The sequence below is a fragment of the Aquarana catesbeiana genome, linkage group LG11 (genome assembly GCF_042186555.1).
Source record: "Aquarana catesbeiana isolate 2022-GZ linkage group LG11, ASM4218655v1, whole genome shotgun sequence".
In the NCBI taxonomy this organism is placed as follows: Eukaryota; Metazoa; Chordata; class Amphibia; order Anura; family Ranidae; genus Aquarana; species Aquarana catesbeiana.
The window spans coordinates 126,016,429-126,033,047 of NC_133334.1; the positions used below are offsets into that span (position 1 = coordinate 126,016,429).

The following is a 16,619-nucleotide window of genomic DNA, read 5'->3' on the forward strand; positions in this document are numbered from 1 at the left end:
TTGCAAATGTGAGTAGTTTTCAGCTAGAAGTCTTTTCTAAAATCTTTTCTAAGATCATTATGTGCAAGTGATAGAACGTCTGCTATTTCTTGTGTGAGTGTGCTTGTTGTCTTTTGGAGCTCATATTATATTTTTTCAGCAAGTTTTTCATAAATCTTAGTTCAGCTGGCGTCTAAATCAGCTTTTGTAAGCTGAGAGAAGTACTCACTCTTATTTTGTGTGGAAGCAAACTCCTGCAGAGGGTCGCCCGCTGTTGTAGGAGACTGTACAGTCTGCGGAGAGACGCCGCTTTTTTGAGACATTTTCTTCTGCTTTTTGTTGCGCAGTGGATAAGTGGTCAAAGAATGTTGTTGTAAATGGCGACAGTGCGCCTTCTTGCTCGATGGCATGCACTGGAGTGTCCTGCAGGGGTAATGATGGAAATGGAGGTGATTTGCTGTGGTTTCTCCCTGCAGTGTGCATTAAATCCCCGCTGATCCAACGGAGCTCCTACATAGAGCTGCTGATCTGCATCTCGCCCCGCATGGGCCCCCTTTTAACTAGATGTGTGGCCTTGGCTCATCTCATCAACGCCATCTCAAGTTAAGAAGTAGCCGTGCTGCCATACTATTGTGTGGTAACAAACTGTCTAGTAAGATAGCTGTGGCACCCTGATGGAGCTAGGGTCAGGCACAGAGAAGTCAGGGAGGACAAAAAGAAGCTGTTGTGGTATAGTAATATGGCTGATTCTCACCAGATTATTGCTGGGAACTGCTCTACCTGCAGCTGTGGGAGCAGAAGGGCTCTCCTAATGATAACCACTGGTGGTAGTCTTTCAGGCTAGGTAACTCTGATTGTGGTGCAGGGAGCGATGCAGAGGGGTAAGGGAGACCCCAGTAACACTGTGGCCGGGTGGAGCAACATGGCCACCACACATGGCTCTGGGATTAGGGCCGCTACTGCTATCCACCCCACAAATAGGGGAGGGATGCCTCTTCAATCCCCTACTGGTGCCTCGCTCTGTCCGACCGCGGTGCTCCGGTGATGGGATTGTGCCTGAATCTAGCTCAGAGGGGATGGGGCGGCCTTGAGCATTTGCCGGGGTGCAGCAAGATGGATGCCGCTCACTTGCTGGGTCTTTAATGAATCACCAGGCTGGTATTCAGAAGCAGCACCACCAGGACCACAGGCAGTGGATATCCAGCTGAAGAGCCCTGATTACCTTGTGAGGAGGGAGCTGAGCGCAGGAGAGCCAGGATGGGACGGTAATGGAGCAATGGCACCGCCGCCGGGTGGAGCAAGATGTCCGTCATTCCCTGTGTATAGGCCATAGCCATGGGCCTCGGGTTGCTGGAGCGAAGATGATCGTCGCCATAACAGCTCCAGGTGGTGAATTGAGAGCCCGGGGGACTCAACGGTCTGTGGGTATGTCCGAGATGGTCTGCTGGGGAGTGAGAAAAGGCGATCTTGTCTAAGGATGGCTGGAGCTCCACATAGACATGTCTGCCTAGTCCAGTGGTTCTCAACTCCTGTCTCCAGGACCCACCAACAGGCCAGGTTTACAAGATAACTGAAAAACATCACAGGTGATATCATTTGCTGCTCAGTGATTGCAGTATTCTAGTCTGCATCTCCCCAAGGTAATACTTAAAATCTGGCCTGTTGGTGGGTCCTGAGGACTGGAGTTGAGAACCACTGGCCTAGTCTGACTTCCAGCCATGCCCCCGCTTCCGTGCAATTTATGTTGAAGATGTTATCTGTCCAAGACATGGAGAGATGTGTAAAAAAAGGTATTTTAGGAAAGGTTAAAATGGTTACTAGTAGTCAAAAGACCTCACTGCCCCTCCGTGGGCTGCTGTACTTTTTAGTTGGTTTTTGTTTTATGCCATGCATGTGTGTCTACCATGTTTGGTTATCATATACTAAAAGAACCAAAGCAGGACAGACAAACTTCTAAGATTTAAAGTATTACACAAAACTACAGCTGACAGAAACATTATTATGCAGAGCAAAGCAGTTGGGGTTGTACAGATTGAGCTACAATTATTGTTTTTTAAACAGTTGCATAACCCTGCTGCTTTGTTGAATGGGCCTTGTATTAATTTGCTAAGCTAACTCCACTTCTGTATATTAATTTGCAGCACAGCAGGGGCAGTTCGATAAAATTTAGAAATGTTGTCTTTGTGTCATGTACAATATTAAAAAATAACGTTACTGTTTTACACTAAATTATCTTTCTTTCAATGACCTGCACAAATGGCATGACATTTTTGACATCTATGAAATGTAATTTACTTTCGTGCTACTGAGGTATTATTAATAGGTATTATTCTTTGAAGGGAAAGAAGTAATTAGAATGACCTCTGCGAACAGACTGATATCACCTTTTGTTCAAGTTTTACCATATGCTTTGTGTTTACCTGTGTTATCATATTTCATAAAAGAAACAGTATTGTGCCACTTCCGGGCTTAAATTAAGCTTTCTGCATCCATATCTCTCTGATCTATCTCTGAGAGCACTAACATCTTTTACAAATCGTTTTTCTCTTTTATCTTCTCAAATTACTTTTGTCTGAAAAACTTTGCTTACAAGCTGTCTTCCTTTGCATTCACTCATTCATCATAGTAAAACGTGCTGGCATTGCGGTCTCCTGTTGATGTGTTAGTCTTGAAAACCTGAGGGTCAGTTTGATGAAATCCTTGCTCGGTGTGGTGTATTTTACAAAACAGCTTCTTTGCAGTATATTGTCAGCGCGTCTTGACTCGTGATTAGGGAATAGAATGTTTGTGGTAGTCTAAGAGTACAGTAGACAATCATTTTACGTCATTATATTTGTTATTCTGTAATATTTTCCAAGTATCTTGCTTGTTGCCTCAAGACACCTATACATGGTTCTAAACATGGGAAGAGGCTACACAGACCAGGCCTGGGGCTGCTAAATTTTAGAATGTGCATTTCTATTATCTTATTAGTTTTTCTTTAGCAAATCAGCTTTGAGATTGGAAACAAATTAATATTCAATCACATACTGAATAGGTTTAAAGTGTCCCTGTTCCCACAGGGTTGCATATACTAGAAGGCACTGGTGGGCTATGGCCTAGAACAGCAGTGTTCTTATGGGTAAGCACCATGTGTTAACATTTATGTATTTTAATACAGTTTCCACAGGGACACTTGCAAAGTAAGCAAATCCCTTAAAAGACCTATCCACTTACATTTTTGGTGGCCTGTACCCATTAATGTGTTGAATATCTGTTCTAACCTGCCTTGGCTTCTCACACCCTACTGTGTTTTCTCCCACCATCTGCTCCATCTTGTGGTCTGGGAAGGAACAGGTATTCACAAGTGGAAGTGTCTAATACCCGCAATAACTGGGAAGTTCATTATATTTTAGGCAGGGTTGTACATACTAGAAGGCACTGGTGGGCTAGGGCTTAGGGCATCAGTGTTCTTATGTGCAAGCACCAAGTGTTAAAATGTACTTATTGTAATTCAGTTTCCTTTTTTTTGTGGTGTTTTTGTCCCTTTTATTTGTAGCTGAATTTAGACACACAGAATTTTAGGGTAATGGGGTGTGGTGGATATTTAAAGGAGTCATGAGGCTTTTTGTAGGAAAATGTGATTCTATGTTGGTCTTTTTTTGTTTGGCAGTCTGTACAGTTTAAAACCGTTCATACAAGGCAGACTGCATGCTACATCAAATGGGCTATACCTCGGTATCCCCACAAAGAGCAAGTGACCACTCTAGCGATAGATGGTCAACTCATAGGGGTGAGTGCATATCCTTGTGGGGCACTGTTTTTTGATCAACGCGCAAGCACTTTTATCTCGCATTGACATGGGACTGGGACTGTTATTACATTATTCTTATTCATCACTGTGTATCATACCGTGTTTTTTTGCACTTATTCATCACTCTGTAGCATAGAGGGGGTTATTTACGAAAGGCAAATCCACTTTCACTTGGAAGGGGAGTCGCTCTAAATCTTAAGTGGTTGATCTGAAATGAGTGGAAGCTCTGCTGATTTTATCATCCAATCATGTGCAAGCTAAAATGCTGTTTTTTATTTTCCTTGCATGTCCCCCTCGGATCTACAGCAACTTTATTTCCAAGTGCACTTTCAAGTGCACTTGCAGTGCAAAGTGGATTTGCCTTTAGTAAATAACCCCCACTGTGTTTTTTTGCACTTGTTACACTGCAAAGCTGAGCGCGGTGTTCATCCTTTCTTTCCTTGTCAAAAAGAAGTTTATTGAGTATACAATGTTATAAAGATACATAAAGTAAGTTTACAAGGATCTATAAAGTAAGCTCATTGTTTTACAGTAGGGTTTATATAGGTAAATATCATGAAATTTCAAATATTAAACATTGGGTTCACGTAAACCTAGATTAAAGATATATATCATTTCCTTAGTTACTTTTGTAGGTATTTAAATGATTTATACCTACTATACATATTGTTTACAAGTAGAGTGTATATAGGTCAAATAAATTCTGATAATGAGCTTTAATCGTAAGGTGGAGAAAAGGAAAGAGAAAGAAGAAAAAGGGTTGAAAGGTAGAGGTATGGTCCACAAGGTTGTCCCGCTCGTCAGTTTATTATTCTTTTTAGTTCTCTTTGAAGCCTTAGAATGGGTGTCTCTGTAAGTCATTTAATCTGTTACCATGGCAACAGGACAGAGTCATTGAAGTTTGACAGGAACTGTTGTTTTATCCAAGGATGCCAAAATTTTTCAAATTTTGGAATTTGATTTTGATCGATGGCTACCATCTTAGCATGGGACATTGTATTATTCATTCTGTGAATTGTTTCTGTTAGTACCAATGTAGGAGATTTCCATGCCTTGGCCACTGTTTGTTTTGCAGCCGTTATTAGTTGGATCATAAGTTTGAATTGAGAGAGTGTTAACCATTCCGGTTTTAGATTAAGTAAAGTTAAATATGGATCTGGTTGTATTATTTTTTTAAATATTTTAGATGCAATCACGAAGACTTCCTTCCAGAAGGTTTGGATTACTGGGCACGTCCACCATATGTGTAAATATGTGCCTATTTCTGGGCATCCTCGAAAACAAAGAGCTGAGGTATTAGGCGAATATTTTGCCACTCTAGCGGGTACAAGGTACCAGCGAGTTAGGACTTTATAATTTGTCTCCAGTGCTAAGATGTTGGGTGAAGATGACTTATGCCGCGTACACACGGTCGGACTTTCCGGCATACTTGGTCCGGCGGACCAGAGTGTGCCGGACAATCCGCCCGTGTGTGGGCGGCGGCGGACTTTTCCGGCGGACTTCTTCCCAAAAGCCCGCCGGACCTAGATTTTAAACATGTTTTAAATCTTTCCGTCGGACTCAGTTTCGGGCGGAAAGTCCGCTCGTGTGTGTGCGCTGGTCCGACGGAAAGCCCGCTCGTGTGTAGGCTGGTCCGACAGACCAAATACGACACGAGGGGATGGTATTGCATCTCGCGCTCGCTGCAATAGGAAAAACAAATCTTCCTATTGCGGCGAGCGCGGGGCATACCAGGCCCTTAGGTCTGGTATGGATTATAAAGGGGAACCCCGCTACGCCGAAAAAACGGCGTGGGGTCCCCCTAAAATCCATACCAGACCCCGATCCGAGCACGCAGCCTGGCCGGTCAGGAAAGGGGGTGGGGACGAGCGAGCGCCCCCCCCTCCTGAACCGTACCAGGCCGCATGCCCTCAACATGGGGGGTGGGTGCTTTGGGGGAGGGGGGCGCCCTGCGCCCCCCCCCCAAAGCACCTTGTCCCCATGTTGATGAGGACAAGGGCCTCTTCCCGACAACCCTGGCCGTTGGTTGTCGGGGTCTGCGGGCGGGGGCTTATCGGAATCTGGGAGCCCCCTTTAATAAGGGGGCCCCCAGATCCCGGCCCCCCACCCTATGTAAATGAGTATGGGGTACATGGTACCCCTACCCATTTACCTAGGAAAAAAGTGTAAGTAATAAAACACACTACACAGGTTTTTAAAATATTTTATTAAACAGCTCCGGGGGGGGGATCTTCCTCTGGCTTCGGGGGTCTTCTTCCGGCTTCGGGGGTCCCTCCGCTTCATCTTCTCCCGGCGTCCGGTTGGTTCTTCTCCGCTCTCCGGCCTCTTCTCCCGGTGTCGCAGGTCTTCGGCCGGCCCCTCCGCTCTCTTCATGTAGCTCTATTGCGAGCGGAGGTCCGGACTTCTGGGCTTCTTGGCTTCTCTTGGCTTCTCTTCTCTTCTCTTCCCCCAGATGTTGACACGACGCTCTCTCCGGCTGGACTGGTCTCTGAGGGCTGCGTTGTGACTTATATAGGCGGAGACCCCGCCCCCATATGATGTCACAGTCCCTGGGCATGCTGGGACTGTGACGTTTTAGGGGGCGTGGTCGACCACGCCCCCTAAAACGTCACAGTCCCAGCATGCCCAAGGACTGTGACATCATATGGGGGCGGGGTCTCCGCCTATATAAGTCACAACGCAGCCCTCAGAGACCAGTCCAGCCGGAGAGAGCGTCGTGTCAACATCTGGGGGAAGAGAAGAGAAGAGAAGCCAAGAAGCCCAGAAGTCCGGACCTCCGCTCGCAATAGAGCTACATGAAGAGAGCGGAGGGGCCGGCCGAAGACCTGCGACACCGGGAGAAGAGGCCGGAGAGCGGAGAAGAACCAACCGGACGCCGGGAGAAGATGAAGCGGAGGGACCCCCGAAGCCGGAAGAAGACCCCCGAAGCCGGAGGAAGATCCCCCCCCCCGGAGCTGTTTAATAAAATATTTTAAAAACCTGTGTAGTGTGTTTTATTACTTACACTTTTTTCCTAGGTAAATGGGTAGGGGTACCATGTACCCCATACTCATTTACATAGGGTGGGGGGCCGGGATCTGGGGGCCCCCTTATTAAAGGGGGCTCCCAGATTCCGATAAGCCCCCGCCCGCAGACCCCGACAACCAACGGCCAGGGTTGTCGGGAAGAGGCCCTTGTCCTCATCAACATGGGGACAAGGTGCTTTGGGGGGGGGGGCGCAGGGCGCCCCCCTCCCCCAAAGCACCCACCCCCCATGTTGAGGGCATGCGGCCTGGTACGGTTCAGGAGGGGGGGGGGCGCTCGCTCGTCCCCACCCCCTTTCCTGACCGGCCAGGCTGCGTGCTCGGATCGGGGTCTGGTATGGATTTTAGGGGGACCCCACGCCGTTTTTTCGGCGTAGCGGGGTTCCCCTTTATAATCCATACCAGACCTAAGGGCCTGGTATGCCCCGCGACGGGGCTAGCAAGGTGTCAATCTCGCCGATAAAAGCGGCAAGATTGACATCCTTTTCTAGTCCCGTCGCACCTGAGTCACGTTCAAAATGAACGGACTTGTCCGTGTGTGGGCAAGTCCGTTCATTCTGAAAGTCCGCCGGAACTCCCGCGAAAGTCCGTCGGAATGACGGGCGGACTTAGCCCGCCGGAAAGTCCCGGCGTGTGTGGGCAAGTCCGTCCGTTTTAAAGTCCGGCGCACCTGGCGGACAAAGTCCGTCGGAAAGTGTGCCGGACCAAGTAGGATAGAAAGTCCGCTCGTGTGTACACGGCATAAGATGTGAGCCATATGTTAGACCAGTCCGTGTCTTCTAAAGTTCGTCCCAGGTCCTCCTCCCACCTCTGAACGTAAGAGGGTCTATTAAGATTTGCTACTCCATATAATTGATTATAAAGTGATGAAATTGTACCTTTAGCAAATGGATCTTTTGTACAGATTGATTCAAAAATGGATAATTGGGATAATGGTGTATCCCCCTTTAGGAATGGTGTATAGAAATTTTTGATTTGGAGATATCTAAATATCTCAGAGTTTGGTAGATCATATTTTTCTCTAAGCGATGGGAATGAAAGGAATGATTTAGATGCTATGAAGTCATTTAGTGTCTGAATGCCTGATGTTGTCCAAGCTTTAAAAGAATTTGGGTAGATCCATGCCGGATAAAAGGCCGGATTTCTGATAAAAGAAAGGAGAGGATTGTGTGGAGATTGTAACTGATATTTGGTTTTTAGTTTATCCCAGAGAGATAAGAAGTGTTTAGTTATGGGATTATGAATTTTAAAGCGGTCTTTAGGATCAAGCCATAATAAATTTGATATTAATAGAGGGTAATTTTCTGAAGCTTCTATAAATACCCATAATGGGATTTCCTGTTTTGCATGGTATTTGGACAGACTGGCCAAATGTGCTGCTCTGTAGTAGTTAGTAAAATTAGGGTATCCCAGGCCTCCTTTATTTTTGGGAAGATGTAGTGTGTGTATAGGTATACGTGGTTTAGAAGAGCCCCATATAAACGAAGTTGCTCTTTTTTGTACTATTCTCAAAAAATAGGAAGGAATTGGAATAGGGAGGACTCTGAATAGATAAAGCAATTTGGGTAGAATAGTCATTTTGATTGCATTAATCTTCCCTATCCAGGATAAAGGAAGTTGCGACCATTGTTTTATTAGATTTGTGATCTGTCTTAATACAGGAGGATAATTGGTTGAGAATAAGTCAGAATGAGATGCTGTTAAATGAATTCCAAGATATGGGATTGATTTTTCTGCCTATGTGAATGGGAGTGCAGCCCTAGCCGGGATCAATTCCATGTTTGTGAGTGAAATATTAAGCACTAGGCATTTCTTAGGATTAATCATAAGGCCGGATAGGGCTGCAAATCCATCAAGAGCTGGTATTAAGTTAGGACCAGAGACCTGTGGTGATGATAGAAAAAGTAATATATCGTCTGCAAATATACAAAATTTGTGTGTAATACCTCCTACTTCAATGCCAGTTATAGTTTGGTTTGTTCTGATGTATTGGGCCATGGGTTCGAGTATAAGGGCAAATAATAAGGGAGATAATGGGCAACCCTGTCGGGTACCTCTTTCGATATTAAAGGCTTCAGATTTGTATCCAGCATATTTTATATAGGCTTTGGGTTTATTATATAATGCTTTGATCCATGTTAAAAAGTGGGGTCCAAAACCCCATTTTTGTAATGAATATTGCATATATTGCCAGGATACTGTGTCAAATGCCCTCTTAATATCGAGAGATAGAAAACATAAAGGGATTTTCCGTTTTTTAGCAATATGTGCCAATAACACTGCCCTGCGTATATTATCGCCTGCCTGTCTATTTGGCATGAAGCCTACTTGATCTCTATGTATTAATTTTCCTATAATGCTATTGAGGTGTTTTGCTATTATTTTTGCTAATAATTTAATATCGAGGTTTAACAGAGAGATAGGCCGATAATTCACACAGGAAGTATCATCAGAAAGGGGTTTTGGGATCATACAAACAATTGCCATTAGTGTTTCTTGCCGAAAAGAATGTCCATCTAGAAGTTTGTTAAAAGTTTCAGTGAGAATGGGAGAGAGTATTTCTGAGAATGTTTTATAGTATAAAGCCGAGTAGCCATCTGGGCCTGGTCTTTTGTTAAGTTTTAGGTCTTTTATGGCGTTAGCAACTTCATCTATAGTTATAGGCTCATCCAAACTGCTTTTTTGATTCTGAGATAACTCAGGTAAGGTTATTTTTGAGAAGAAGGATTCAGCCTCTGTAGGATTAAATTCATTGTTTGTCTTGTATAAAGTTGCGAGATGTGAGTGAAATTTATGGACTATTTTAACTGGATTACAAGTGTAAACATTTTTTGATAATTTCAAACGTATTGGTTTGAAAGATTTGTTAGTTGAATTTAATGCCCGAGCCAAATATGTACCTGGTTTGTTTGTATTCATGTAGAAATTGTGTTTGGAGCGTTTGAGGGATTTATCAACTGACTCAGTGAGAAATAGATCGTATTCCAATCTAGATTTTTCCAGATGAGATTTTGTACTCTGAGATGGATTATCTTGAAATGATATGTAGGCTGCATTAAAATTGAGTTCTAGTTTTTTTGCTAGATTTTTGTGTTCCCGTTTAAATAGTGCCATTTGTCTTTGTATTGTACCACGCAAGACAGGCTTATGAGCTTCCCACAGTGTTATTGGGGAGATGTCTGTTGTATTATTAATTGATATGTATTCCTTTAAAGCTTGTTCAATGGCCATCTGATGTAGTGGGTGTTTGAGCATTATGTCCGGTAAGTACCACGTTGGGTCATGCGCTTTTGGTATGGCTGAGGCTATAGTAGTGTATACTGCATTATGGTCAGACCACGGAATCGGAATTATATCTGATGCAATAATTTCTGGTATCATTCCTATTGTTAGAAAAATATGATCTATTCTGGTGAAGGTTTGATGAGGGTGCGAGAAATAAGTGAATTTCTTTTTCATTGGGTTACTTTCTCTCCATGAATCTACCAGATTGTATTTGGAAAGAAGTTGAGAAAAAGGTAATCTAGAGGTTATTTTGGATGGTGTAAAAGGTGATTTATCTAGAAATGGGAGGAGGACCTGGTTCGAATCCCCACACATTATCACTGTTCCTATTTTGTGTGTATTAATCACTTGTAATATATGTGAGAGGAATGGTGTAGGTTGTTTGTTAGGAGCGTAGTAGGAAATCACCGTGATTGCTGTATCCATTATATAACCCATGAGTATCAGGTATCTACCTTCTGGGTCTTTAATTTCTGATGATAAGGTGAATGGTGTGGATCGGTGAAATGCAATTAGAGTTCCCCTTTGCTTGGTACAGGCAGAAGCCGTGTAAATTTGTTGATAAAAAGGAGAAATATATTTTGGAGTAGAATCTTTGGTGAAGTGTGTTTCTTGGAGGCATACTATGTGAGCCTTCTTGTTATGGAAAGTACGGAAGGCTTTGGTCCTTTTTTGAGGGACATTTATTCCCTGAACATTCAGGGAAAGTATATTCAGTGGTGCCATGGCAATAGATCAAATAGTTTTGACTTACTTTTTGTTATGCAGAGCTGACTGCGCAGATCAACCTGTGTGGACTGAAGAGATGAATAGATAGAAAAGAAACCAGTGAATTCTGGAGTAAAGAGTAAACAAAAAACATATGAGATTAGATGATACATTGTATAAATTATTTTTTGCAAGTAATCACAATTTACCCGTGAAAGAGAATAAATATCTCTCTCAGGGGAATAAGTGCCTTCGTCACACTCCCACATAATATGGTTGGGAGAATGAGGAGGGCTAATGGGGGTACACGGATCTTCCGCTTACAGGAGAGAAGTGCTATGTCAAAAGACATCAAAATGATGTTTCATTAATTGGAGTGCAGAATATAGTTTTTGTTGAAATTATTTATTCCAGGGTGGTTGTATATGGTTAGTCTTGCCCTAGGCTAAATAATTCAGTTAGAAAGGTACTGTTAATAACTTTGGTATTGATGAAGATAGTTTGAATTATTTTGGGATTTTAACCCTTTTAGAGTAAACAATTACATATTTTATTCATATGTAACTGTTTAGATATGTTAACTCATAAAATTGAGGTTGTATTGCTTCAGATTAGAATAAACAAAAACATAACTCTAGGAACTAGTTAGGTAATAATATATTTGTTTTAAGAAAAGAAAGAAAAAGCTTCCATTACTTCTGGATTATTGAACATATTTGTCCTAAAAAGTAATAAATCTATTGTTATTACCTGATAATATATAACTGAACAAGAATTTCCTTATTTCACTTGTATATTCTAAGGCTATATGAATCAGAAGTAATAAGAAATATAACTGGAATGTAACATGATCCCACACAGTGTGTGACTATCAGAATGCAGTTACATTCAGTTATAAATATAGGTTTTTTTATAGAGAACCATCTCTTAGTATAATAAATGAAGAGATATCAGGAATTAGGATGTCAGTCCATTGAATCTTCTTGGTCCATGGATGATGTGGCATAACGGCCTCTTTTGTGAGAATAATGATTCCCATTTTGTTCTGAAATTTTCTGGGTGCTGCCTGAAGGTGAAGATGATGCCATTCTTCTGCGTGTGGGAGTGTTGCTGCTTGTGGGTTCTGTCAGATTTAATTTTAAAAGGGTTTGTTGTAGTTCATCTGCTGATCTGCTTCTGTAAATTGTACCTTGGTAGTTAAATCTGACTGAAAAGGGGAAGCCCCATTGATACATAATGTTGTGGCGTTGCAGTTCCATTAGTTGGGGTTTCATGGATCGTCTTTTAGTAATAGTAAGTTGGGATAGGTCAGCAAAAATTTGATAATTGTGTCCTTGAAAATTAAGTTCCTTTTTTTCTCTTGCAGCAATTAGTATTTGTTCTTTCGTTCTGTAATAATGAAATTTTGTGATTATATCACGTGGGGGTCCGTCTTTCTTTTTGGCTGTGAGGGCTCTGTGTACTCTGTCCAGTTCTAAACGTTCAATAGGGATATCTGGCTTTAGTTCTTGTAATAGAGCAGTAATAGTAGATTGCAGGTCTGTCACAGTTTCAGGTATTCCCCTTATGCGCAAGTTTGAACGTCTGGCTCTATTTTCGTAATCTTCAAGCTTAGTTTGAAGTATTAAATTCTCTTTTTTTAATTGTTCCAATTCTGTTATATTTTCTTGGGTTGTAATTTCAATTTCATCCATTTTTATTTCTAAGGCTGCGGTGCGGTTTCCCAGCTCTCTTATTTCTTTGGTTAGGCTTTTTGTTATTTGGTCTGAGGTTTGTTTTAAAGCCTTATGAAGCATCTTTTCAAATTGTAATAATATTACTGGGGATTCTGAGGAGGCTTGTGGAGAAGTTTGTGAGAGGATTTGTTCTGTATCTGACTCAAATGGAGAGTCTTGCTGTGACATTTTCTGTCTGTGAGAGCGCCCTGATGCTGTATCTTGTGAGGTGACTGGAGCTGCTTCAGCTGCAGTGAGTGCCTGTGAGCTCTTTGTGAGGTGATTTTTATTTCTGCCACGGTTTCCTCCCAGTACCATATTTCCTGCCCAAACTTTCACAGTTTGTTCCCTGGGGCAAAAAGGTTCAAATGGATACCTTTTTGAGCCTGCAGGCTCCGCTTTGTCCTTCTCTTCTCTCCTCAGCGGTGTGGAGCTCTAACAATGCATGTCTGCTCCGCTAGGCTCCGATTCCTGCCCCCCCCTCATCCTTTCTTTCAATCTTATTGTGATGCCAGGCGGCTCACATTCACACTGCTGCTGGCAATTCTTTGAATTCTTTGTATTTTTATAATAATTTCTTTTGCATATTTGGCGCAGAGTTTTTCTTTTCTAAAATGCATGCAACTTCGCTAAATTTGTCTTTTTTTTTTTTTTTTGCAAAAGTTTGAAGTAACTGAATATCTCTGTAAAAAAAAAAAAAAAAAAAACTTCCTGTTACAGTTAAATATTAACTTTAATGCTGACTCTTTCAGAGGTAGAAAACAGGTGGAAGTTCCAAGATGATTAAAAGCTAGTCAGATATTTAAATATGTTTGTTGTAATATCCCAACCATACCGTTTTGGAATGTTTTGCATTTTAGCACCTACTAACCTTGCTGCTTGTCAATGTTACCTCTTCAGGACTGGACTGTGTATGGTTGAGTCAGAATTTTATTAGTGGTGATGGGAGTGCTAAAGTTGATTGATTTTTAATCTTTTTATCAAATAGTTTTAGATGATAAAAAGCGATCTTATGTACTTTTTGTTTTGCCAGAATTTTTGAGAAACGATAAATATGTGAAAAGTTGGGAAGATGCATCAAAGGGACCCCAATGGTTTACTATTATGAAGCAAGTATAGACCTCACTGAGTTAGGGATCAAACAACTCTAGTGGGTTACTTTGACATACATCGGCAAAGGGTTCATGAGTGGCTTTAAAACAACAAGTAGAGAGGCGCCTCTGGGTACAGTCGTTTTTATAAAATAACACTTTAATAGCAAATTGGATAAACTCACATTGGCAAGAAGAAAACAAGCATGGTATCAGATGTCAAAGATGACGCTTCCAGATCTGTGCCATAAGCGGTCTGTGCTGTGGATGTGATCAGTACTCTTCCTGATGATGTGAACACCGGCTAGGGAAGACGGCCTCAGAGCGAGGCTTGGAACACAGGAGACAGCTGGCTGCAGGGGGATAGCATCATCGATAGTGGACGTGTTTCCTGGGCATGCACACTTGGGTGTACTGCAAGTTGTGCCCCTTCGCGACCTGGTCTGTTGAGAAAGGGGCGCGACTTGCAGTACACCCAAGTGCGCATGCCCAGGAAACGCGTCCACTATCGATCACACTATCTCCCTGCAGCCAGCTGTCTCCTGCGTTCCAAGCCTCGCTCTGAGGCCGTCTTCCCTAGCCGGCGTTCACATCATCAGGAAGAGTACTGATCACATCCACAGCACAGACCGCTTATGGCACAGATCTGGAAGCATCATCTTTGACATCTGATACCATGCTTGTTTTCTTCTTGCCAATGTGAGTTTATCTAATTTGCTATTTAAGTGTTATTTTATAAGAATGACTGCACCCAGTGGCACCTCTCTACTTGTTGTTTTGCAGCCCCAGGACCATGGTTTCTCTCCTACTATGATGGCATCCCTGCTTGCTTCCTTTGGATGTTTTTATCTCCCCACTAGCATTATCACATAGACTTATTAGCCTGTGTCTGCTATATGGGCTATTGAACATCTCAGTTCCTGTTTTTTGAACTTCATTCAGAAATTTGTATCAGCAGACGTAGATTTTATGTGAATTCTGAGTTGTTGCGCCTATACTTGCTATTTTTTCATGAGTGGCTTTGCAGTGGATTCACAGAGGTGGTGTAATCGAGACAAAAAAAATAGAAATAAGAAAACAAAAGTATATAATTTTTTCCACATTGTTTTGTGTTTTCTTTAGTGAAAGAGAATTCAGAATGTATAGACACAATGAATACAGTGTGGATGTTTGGTCTATTGTATTATAAATGGAGTGTAAAGAGGTTATTAGTTTGTACACAGTGAAGGAGATTAGCTTTGTATTATTTGCACCAATTAAGAAGATAACACTGCTTCCACTTCCACAACTGAAGCTTGGTGTAAACCATACTTGGCAATCATAGTACCAGTTTCATATTTTCATACAAATGTTGTTTAAATGCTTTTTTCTGTGCATCTTGTCTCTGCTTTTGTTTTCAGCAATTCACCTTTTCACAATGTCACTTGCAGTATATTGATAAAGAAGTAGATTTGTAAATAACTATCATATTACATTTACATTAATATTGTAAGGCACATTTAATTAAAGTGTATATAAGAGGCACCAGGTAAGTCTGTACCGAATGTCATATAAAAGAAGATGACTACAATCATTTTCTGTACTGGAGGTAAACTAACTTGAACAGCTGTCACTGGAAGTAACTATGCTGGGCTGCTTTATTGCTCTTTGTTCTCAAATAACACATGAGTCATTCTAGCCTCTGCTATATATTCAACATTCAGACATCCCCATAAGCACACAGATATGAAAACCCTAGCTTTATGCCTATGTATTTCCATGAAAACATGTTTTTACACTGGTAGATTAACTGTAATATGACAACTTAAATAGAAAGAAGTCCTAATATTATGCTTTGTTAGTTTAAGTTAAAAACAGGATAAATTCATCCAATGTGTTTTAAATAAAAATTGATTTAAAATGTATACAATACTACTTAGATTAGTTGTAGAAATAGCATTATATAATATAGGCATAGGAAGAAAAGGCATGGTAAATAGAACCAGAAAAAAATCTTTATAACTGTGTGTAGGCTTTGTTGCCATTCATTTTCCAATACAGACGTATAATGTATAGAGAAAGTCCTCTTTTGACCTAAAACCATGGAAAAGCGCTTCTACTCACTCTGTTGTCAACTGCCTTGACCTCATATTCTCTTACCTATGCACTCCGCACAAACCTCTCCAATAGTCCTTTTCCTCTCTCTGATCACCACCTTATTAGTTTCACTCTCTCCTTGTCTGCCTCCTCCTTGCCTTCCAACTACCAAACTATTACCCGTAGAAACCTTTGCCATCTTAACCCTTCTCTTCTTTTTTCTGCTACAGATTGTCTCTATGACAAAATCTCATCCTTGTCCTGCTCCAACTTGGCCACTTCTGTCTACAACAGTTCACTGTCACGCACCCCTCACTACACACAGAATCAGGCCCTGACCGCTACAACCCTGGCAGACAGACAATACAAGAGTCATCAAAAAATGTAGCCGCACTCTTGAGCGTCTGTGGCGTAAGAAGTCACAGCAAGATTTCAGCCAATATAAATCTGCCCTCCAAAAATACTATTCCTGCCTCCACCCTGCCAAACAGACCTTTATCACACCCTCTCATGCAGTCCCCATCAACTCTTTTGTATTTTTTACCACTCTACTTCGTCCTCCATTCCCTGCACCCACTAACTTACTCACTGCCCAGGAGATTGCTAATCACTTCAAAAATAAGATTGAAACAATTTGTCTCGAGATTTCCGCTCTACAGATATCTCCCTCACTTTACACACCTTGTCCTCCTGCACAATCAATACTTCCCTCTTTTAACCCAGCTAATATAGAGGAAGTCACTAAACTTTTTTCTAACACCTACCTCACCTCCTGCCCCCTGTACCCTGTTCCTTCTCAAATACTATGGTCACATCTGATTCTATCCTACACTCTTTAACTCATATCTTCAACCTCTCACTCTCTACTGGCATCTTCCCCATCCCTCTAAAACATGTGCTGGTCACTCCCATACCAAAAACAGGCCTCACTAGACCCCACCAATCTTAA

At 42.0% G+C, this 16,619-nt stretch overlaps 1 protein-coding gene across 4 annotated transcripts in view; it reads left to right on the forward strand.

The window, feature by feature from the left end:
* TOX3 (TOX high mobility group box family member 3) overlaps positions 1-16,619 on the forward strand; it is a 287,385-nt gene that overhangs the window by 90,380 nt on the left and 180,386 nt on the right. The gene's annotated exons all lie outside the window — the stretch shown is intronic.